Source organism: Gossypium arboreum, chromosome 6 (assembly GCF_025698485.1).
Source record: "Gossypium arboreum isolate Shixiya-1 chromosome 6, ASM2569848v2, whole genome shotgun sequence".
NCBI classification, from domain to species: domain Eukaryota; kingdom Viridiplantae; phylum Streptophyta; class Magnoliopsida; order Malvales; family Malvaceae; genus Gossypium; species Gossypium arboreum.
This window is the reverse complement of record NC_069075.1, coordinates 95,203,776-95,212,865: the sequence shown is the minus strand read 5'-3', so window position 1 is coordinate 95,212,865 and position 9,090 is coordinate 95,203,776.

Genomic DNA, 9,090 nt, shown 5'->3' with positions numbered 1-9,090 from the left:
TTTAGATTAGAAATGAAATTTTTGGGATTGTATTAAATTTGGGATGATTTTTTATTTATTTATTTACATTGTTAGGAGTAGGAGTAATAATAGACTAGTAGTTGTTTTATGTTTTGTTTTTTTGTGTAGGAACCCCACATGGAAGAAGCACAATGATTTTAAGCTTTCAATGACTCGAGATAGAAGCTCCCACCAATAATCTATGGAACTATCATGATCAATCAGGTAACTTCATTCATTATCTTTTCAAGGCTACACATTGAGGACAATGTGTTATCTAAAGTGTGGGGGGTAACATAGAAAATTTATTTTAATTTTTTATGTTGTTCTTTGACTTTTCTTGTTAATTGTTTGCTTGATCTTGTAGAAATACAAGTGATTGGTTAGAAGCATGTACATAGGTTGATTGTATTTACAGTAAACTTGGCATGAGGATTGGTGATTTTAAATTTTTGATTACTAGACTATTAAAGTTCTATATATTACACTGTAAACAGGCATTAAGCAATTGAATGTACCAAATGATATAAAGAATACAAGGAAATGAGCATGCTAATATGAATGATAAATTGCTAAAGTTGTGATTGTTTGGTTAACTAAATTTGTGAATATTGAGATACCTAAGGATGACCTAAGGCATTTTTTGGTATACACCTAGAGTCAAAAAGTTAACCCAAATTATTCATCCTTAGTACCTATTTTGAGCCAGAAAACATTTCTTGATGAACCTCTATACAAAACCTGAGCTAAAAATGATAATTTGTTTTTACCCTTTTCTTTTGTCTTGAATTGCATGATTATGACATCTGGTCATACATATTGAGGGTTAACTAGATGCATTATGGTGGTTATGTAAAAATAGAGTGATAGGAAAGATCAGTGGAGTATAGTAATTATATGTTATCTTAAAAGTGCAAAAAGAAAAGCTCAAAAAGGAAATTACACAAGTAGAAAAAGTACGTAAAAATAAAGGCATTTGTGAGTGAGGTACCGTGAGTAAGAAAGAAAAGTGACAAAATCACAAAAATAGAAAAACTCATCCATTAAGTGTACAAAAACTCGTGAGCTAGCCATAGTTACTATATGATGTTGAGATTTCTTATAAGGAGAAATAAGGAAAGTGAGAGAAGGAGAAATAAGGTGGTAAGCAATAAAGGAGCACTAAGGGGGAGAATAGGAGACAATATAATGTGCCAAACTAATTTCGTACTTGCAACTATTTGATGCTTGTTATTCTTGATTATTAATTAGAGGTCTTTAAATAGCAATTTGACCAAGTTCTAAAAATTTGGACAAGAATGGGCATGAATAGGAAAAATTTTTAAGAAAGGCATAACGGGTATTTTTGTCATTTGGTAAATAAAATAATAAAATGGGAAAATAAGTAAAAAAAAACTAGCTAAAATTTCCAAGAGCCATAGCTAGGGTTTTGTTCAACTTTTCAAGCTTGATTATAAGTGCTCCCAAGCCCTATTTTTGATGTTCTTTGCATTTTTTAAATCCTTGAAATTATGATCTAGCTATTTCTACCATTATTTTAAGCTAGGGTTCATGTTCAAAAACTTACCCATGTGTGACATGCATGTATTTTGATGTTTAATGGAAGATTATGAAAGTTTGATGTGTGATGAACATCTTTTACTAAGTGATTTTTAGTGAAAACACCTAAAAAGGACTTGTTTGTAAAAAGTGTAAAAATGAGTAGTAAAAATGTGAAATAAAGGAAAATGTTTTCAGCTAGGCTAGGATAACCAAGAAAATACATGCATTCCATTCTACGAGCATAGGGACTAAAGTGTAAATAAGTAAAAAGTTAGGGGTAAAAAGGTAATTTTACCAAAGTATGTGTTAAGGATCGATTTGAACATTTGGGTATAGTTAGTCTCAACATTTTGAGTATGGCATGCATAAGGGCTTGGTCTTTTTGTTATGTGTCATATTGATTAGCCAAATGTATTGGCTCATGAAGGTATTATGATTATTTTGTATATGGCCGTGGGAGGTGGCTCATGTTGATTATTTGGGTCGTAACCCTAATTGTTTATGCATGCATGTAATGTGTTTATGCTTTGTGATGTGGTTGGTGGCTGCTTGTTAGTATGGATGTGATAAATGGCATATATGCTTAATGAATGAATTGGAGCTAATAAGTAGGACCATAACTATGGTAAAAATTAGTAAAAATAAAGGTAGGTTTATAATAATAAATAAATATGAAATTGGTGTAGAATGCCACATGAAAGCATGACGGTTTGAATATATGCTATGTGACATTATGGACATAATTTAACCATGAATATCTATGCTTTGCGTAATCAAATGTTCCATGTTGCATGTCTTGAAGTGTGTCTAAGTGTGTGAGTGCTTAAGGGTGGCAAATGGCTTGGAAAATAGCCTAGAAATTGTCCACACAGCTGGACACATGGGCATGTGTCTAGGCTGTGTGTGACACACTGTCCGCCCCATGGGCGTGTAGTCTGGTCATGTGTCCCCTGTACCCTAATTAATGCAAAAACGAATGCTCAGTACTTAATACACGGGAAGAGATACGGCCATATGTCTCAGTCGTGTGGAAGATATGACCTCAAGACATGGGCGTGTGCCTTGGCCGTGTGAAGTATGTACTTGATTTTTGGAATTTAATTTGCCACACGGCCTAAGCAAACAAGCGTCTGACTTGGCCGTGTGACCTCATTTTGTTGATGACGTCATAAATAGAAAGTTACACAACCTAAAGGCACGGGTGTGCCCCTAGTCACACAGGCGTGTGTGACCACACGGCCTACCCACATGGGCGTATGACTCTCCAAAACAAGAAAATTTTCTAAGTGTCAAAAAGGTTCTAAAAGTTCTCGGTTTAGTCCCAAACCGCTTCCAATGTATGTTTTGTTTTGGGCCTCATAAGCCCTTATAAGGGACAATTTGCATGTGCTTGAAAAGTTTTAAATTTGGATGAAATTTTATGGCTTAGTTTGTATGTTTTTTTACGTATAAGTCTGGTAATGCCTCGAACCCTGTCCCGGCGTCGGATACAGGTAAGGGGTGTTACATTTAGTGGTATTAGAGCTACGATTTAGTTGATTCTCATACTAGCGTAGCATGTGTACGAGTCTAGCTATGCATGCCATACATATATTATGATAGTGTCACGACTCCTAAAGATTTAAAAATGTGTTTTCATATAGTAAATGGATCCCGATAGAGCTGTGGCGGATGATGTTGAAAGTAACACGCCTGCTCCCACTCAAGGAGCAGTGCTGTCTGATAGTAGACCCACAACTGTTAGTAGAGGGGATGGAGGCAGGGAAACCTTTCTCCATATGATGGATGCTTGGGACACGGAGTTCGTTCGAACGAACTCGAATGCTCAACCCCCTCCACCCCTCCAAATCCCTAACTCATACCCCAAGTGCCTCAAGGTATAGATTTTATGAGATTTCATAGAACTCCGGTTAACAAAATTCGAAAGTAAGGAGCTAAGGAATTTAGGGCCAATGCTGATGATGACCCCAAGAAAGCAGAATTTAGACTTGAGAATTCTATTCGGGTATTCGATGAACTATCATGGACACCCAAAGAGTGTTTGAAGTGTGCTATTTCCTTGTTGAGAGACGTGACATATCATTGGTGGAAGACATTAGTTTTAGTGGTTCCGAAAGAAAGGGTCACATAGGAATTCTTTCAAGAGGAGTTCCGAAAGAAATACATCAGTGAACGATTCATTGATCAAAAGCGTAAGGAATTTCTTGATTTGAAACAAGGCCGTATGTTAGTTACTGAGTACGAAAAATAGTTTGTTTGACTCAGAAAATATGCTCGGGAATGTATATCCTCTGAGGCTAAAATGTGTAAAAGGTTTGAAGATGGACTTAATGAGGATATTAAAGTGTTAGTGGGTATTCCTGAGCTGAAGGAGTTTGTTGTACTCGTGGATCGGGCTTGTAAAGCTGAGGAACTGAATAAGGAAAAGAGAAAAGCCAAGGCTGAGGCTAGAGATATAAGGAAGAGGCTAATGAACAAGTCATTTCCATCTCAGTCTAAAAAATCCAGAGATATGTATTCCTGCTCTCATGTTTCGGCTGCGCATTCATAGAGAAATTGTAAGAAGCAAAATTCGAGTTTTAAATCTCAGGCTACATCTGTGGCTAGTGTGGGTAATGATAGACCTTCCAGACTCGAATGCCAACAATGTGGTAGAAGTTATTTTGGTAAGTGTAGGGTTTCCGATGTGGTTCTCAAGACCACTATATCAAAGACTGTCTTGAGATGTTGAGAAAGAAAAATTTCAGAGTACAAGGTCGGGTAGTACGGCTACAAAAGGGAGACCCTCGAGAAATGCCAGTAATGGGATTAGTAGTAAAAATGTAACGAGGGATACAACAGTGAAATCCGAAGCTAAAGCTCCGGCTAGGGCCTATGCCATACGTGCGTGTGAAGACGCATCTTCTCCTGATGTGATCACTGGTACTTTTTCTCTCTATGATACTACTATTATTGTCGTGATTGACCTTGGTTCTACTCATTCATATGTGTGCATAAAATTGGTATCTAGCATGAATATGCCTGTTGAGTCTACGGAATTTATGATTAAGGTGTCAAACCTGTTAGGCAAGTATGTTTTAGTTGATAAGGTATGTAAGAAATGCCCTTTGATGATTAGAGGGTATTGTTTTTCAGTTGACTTGATGTTGTTACCGTTTGATGAATTTGATGTTATATTGGGTATGGATTAGTTGACATTTCAGGATGCTGTAGTAAATTGTAGACAAAAAGTTATTAAATTGAAATGTGAAAATGGTGAAATTCTCCTAGTTGAATCAGATGAGTCAGATAGATTGCCAATCGTGATTTCTTCGATGTCTGCTCAAGAATGTGTGAGAAAAGGATGTGAAGCTTATTTGGCTTATATGTTGAATACAAAAGAGTCTAAATTGAAGATTGAATCAATGCATGTTGTGTGTAAGTATTTGGATGTATTCCTGGAAGAATTGCCAGGTTTAACTCCAATTAGAGAAGTGGAGTTTAGTATTGATGTAATGCTAGGGACAACACCTATCTCGATTGCTCCATGTAGGATGGCCCCGACTGAGTTGAAAGAACTGAAGTTACAGCTACAAGAATTGACCAACAGGGGTTTTGTGAGACTGAGCTTTTCACCGTGGGGTGCTCCGGTATTATTCGTGAAAAAGAAAGACGGGTCTCTAAGGTTGTGTATAGACTACCGACAACTTAATAAAGAAACAATCAAGAGCAATTATCCTTTACCAAGGATTGATGACCTGTCTGATCAATTGAAAGGAGCGACATGGTTTTCTAAAATAGACTTGATGTCCGGCTACTATCATTTGCGAGTTAAAGAGTCGGATGTACCTAAAACTGCTTTTAAAACTAGGTATGGCCACTATGAATTTCTTGTTATGCCATTTGGGTTTACGAACGCACCTGCTGTGTTTATGGATTTAATGAATCAAATATTTTGGCCATATTTGGACAAGCTTGTGGTTGTTTTTATTGATGATATTCTAATTTACTCAAGAGATGAGGCAGAGCAAGCCGAACACTTGAGAACTATTTTGCAAATTTTGAGAGATAAACAGTTGTATGCCAAGTTCAGTAAAAGTGAATTTTGGCTTCGAGAAGTTGGATTTTTGGGCCACATTGTTACGGGTGATGGTATTAGAGTTGATCTTATTAAGATCTCGGCTATTGTTGAATGGAAACTGCTGAGGAATGTACCTAAGGTTAGAAGCTTTCTAGGCTTGGCCAGTTATTACAGACGGTTTGTTAAAGGATTCTCCATGATTGCTACTTCGATGACGAGGTTGTTACAAAAGGATGTCAAGTTCGAATGGATAGAAAAATGATAGCAGTGTTTTGAGAAATTAAAGACATTGTTGACTGAGGCTCCTGTTTTAGTACAACCCGAGTTAGGTAAAGAATTTGTGATTTATAGTGTTGCCTCCTTAAATGGTTTGGCATGTGTACTTATTGAAGAGGATAAATTCGTAGCTTACGCTTCGAGACAGTTGAGGCCTCACGAGAAGAACTATCTGATACATGAATTAGAGTTGGCCGCCATAGTGTTTACTTTGAATATTTAGCGACATTATTTATTTTGTGAGAAATGCCATGTCTATACCGATCACAAAAGTCTTAAGTACTTGATGACTCAAAAAGATTTGAACTTGCGGCAACAAAGATTGTTGGAACTGTCAAAAGATTATGCGCTTGTAGTTGATTACCATCCGGGTAAGGAGAATATGGTCACCGACACTTTGAGTAGGAAGTCGATGCTTGCCTTGAAAGCTATGAATAACGTCTGACTTTGTCAGACGATGGTTCGATTCTAGCTGAATTGAGAGCTAGACCGACTTTTCTTAAACAGATTTGTGATGCTTAGAAAGTTGATAAAGAGTTGCAAGCTAAGAGAATTCAGAGTGAGTCCAGTAGTGAACTGGACTTTTTGAGTGACTTCGATGGTTGTTTGAGATTTCATGGTAGGATTTGTGTTCCAAAGGACAGTGAGTTGATTCAAAATATTTTACATGAGGCACACAATAGTTGTTTGTCAGTTCACCCGAGCAGCACAAAATGTATAATGACTTGAAGAAAATGTATTGGTGGAATGGTATGAAAAGAGATATCTCAGAGTCTGTATCGAAATGCTTAGTTTGTCAGCAAGTAAAAGCTGAACACTAAGTACCTTCAGGTTTACTTCAACTCATCATGGTTCCCGAGTGGAAATGGTACCGAATTATTATAGATTTTGTGACGGGGTTGCCTTTAACTCCGAGAAAGAAAGATGCCATATAGGTTATTGTCAACAAATTGACTAAATCAGCTCACTTTATCCCGATATGTACTGATTACTCACTTGATAAGTTAGCTAAATTGTACATTGGTGAAATTGTTAGACTTCATAGAGTACCTATATCAATTGTATCAGATAGAGATCTGTGGTTCACATCACGGTTTTGGAAAAAGTTACAAGAAGCTTTGGGTACAAGGTTGAATTTCAACACTGCTTTCCATCACAGACTGATGGTCAGTCTGAGCGAGTAATTCAGATCTTGGAAGACATGCTCCGATGTTGTGTATTGGGATTCCAAGGTAGTTAGGAAAAGTAGTTGTCATTGGTGGAGTTTGCCTACAACAATAGTTATCAGTTGAGTTTGAAAATGGCGCCTTATGAGGCATTGTACGGACGTAAGTGCAGAACACCCTTATATTGGACTGAACTCAAAGATAACCAGATTCATGGAGTCGATCTGATCAAAGAAACCGAAGAAAAGGTAAAATTAATTCGTGATTGTTTGAAAGCTGCTTCAGATAGACAAAAATCTTACACGAATTTGAAATAGAAAGAGATTGAGTATTAAGTCGGAGATAAGGTATTTTTGAAAGTGTGCGATAAGGTATTTTTGAAAGTGTCTCCATGGAAAAAGGTTTTGAGATTTGGCAAGAAGTGTAACAGCCCGATTTAGACCCTAATTGGAACGGTGGTTTCGAGACCATGAATCCGAGTCAAAAAATTATTTTTAAATTATTTTTCGTGTTTATTTTGTGTGAATTTATATCTGTGAAATTTTCGTGATTTAATTTTGTCATTTAGGTGTCCAATTAAATAAAAGGACTTAATCACGTAAATTAAAAACTTGATAGTTTAAAGGATGAGGGCCAAATTGTCAGTGGCTTTCTAAGTTGGGACATTTATGTTGTAAATATCCCTTTAATAAGTAAGTGGGACAGCATAAGATATATGTTACATGGTTTTTATATTATATTAGTAAAGGTATATAAGTTAATTAAATATTAAATTATTATATGTTATATTATAATATAAAACATAAAATAAACAAAGCATATTTGAGTGTTCATATGTTCTTAGTAGCCGAAACTAAACAAAATAAAAAGAAAAGAAAGCAACCTAGGGTTCGGTCAATATTCAAGCCCATACAAGGTTCGTTTTTGTTCGGTTTTTGATAATTTTTACGTTTTTGAGATCGTTGCTTCAAGTACTACAAAACCCATGCTTGAATTTTTTATTTTGATGAATATTTTGAGTTGTGCCATTGTTGATAGCTTGTGATTTTTGTTGTTTGATGATGAAAAATGAAAGATATGTTTTAAATTAACATATTTTGTATTGGAGTTTTTGATGATTTTGAGTTATTAGGACTAAATTGCAAAAATAATAATTTGAGGACTAAAATGTGAAATAAATTTAATATAAGGACTTCTTTGAGAGTGGGTAAAATTTGGCCCAACATAAGTATAGAGAAATTTGGTGTATTCTGTGTTTTGTGAATAGGGATTAAATTATAAAAATTGTAAATGTCAAGGGTAAAATGGTAATTTGCCTATTTATGTGTTTTTGGACTAAATTGAATGAAGATATGTTTGAATGAGCTTAATTTGAATATGTTTAGATCAAGAACTAAAGAAATCAGATTTGGACTGGGGAAAGTCAAAAGTTGTCTACTAGCCGGTCTGTATCGGTTTTTCGTTGTCTGAGGTAAGTTTATAAGCAAATAGACGTGTTTATTTGGAAATTAAATGTTATATTTATATGCTGTTATGAAATGTTAGAATTTAAATATGTTATGGTTGAACATGATTAAATTTGGCTACTACACTTCCGAGCTCGATTCGACCGAGTTACGACGTCCAAAAGCCCCGTATGAACCTTAGGAATAGTTAGGATACATATGTCATGACATAGGATTCTAATATATGTGTGCGAGTAAGACCATGGCATTGATATGTGGTTCCAATATATGTTTACGAGTAAGACCCTATCTGTGACAATGGCATCGATTTGTGGCTACATGTAAGATCACATCTGGGACGTTGGCATTGTACGACTTATGTGATTATCCAAGTGTCCTATCCAATTCTGAATGGTTCATCGGGCAAAGGTAAATCGTGATCGAATGTGTAAAATGGGCTAAAAGGCCATGTATGATTTACTTGTTAGCTATCAATAATAAGATATGTATGTGACTTGATAGTTGATAAATTATATGTGATGTAAGGTTAAATATATACATGAATTAAATAAGTGTATTCGGCTTTGAACTAATGGTAAGT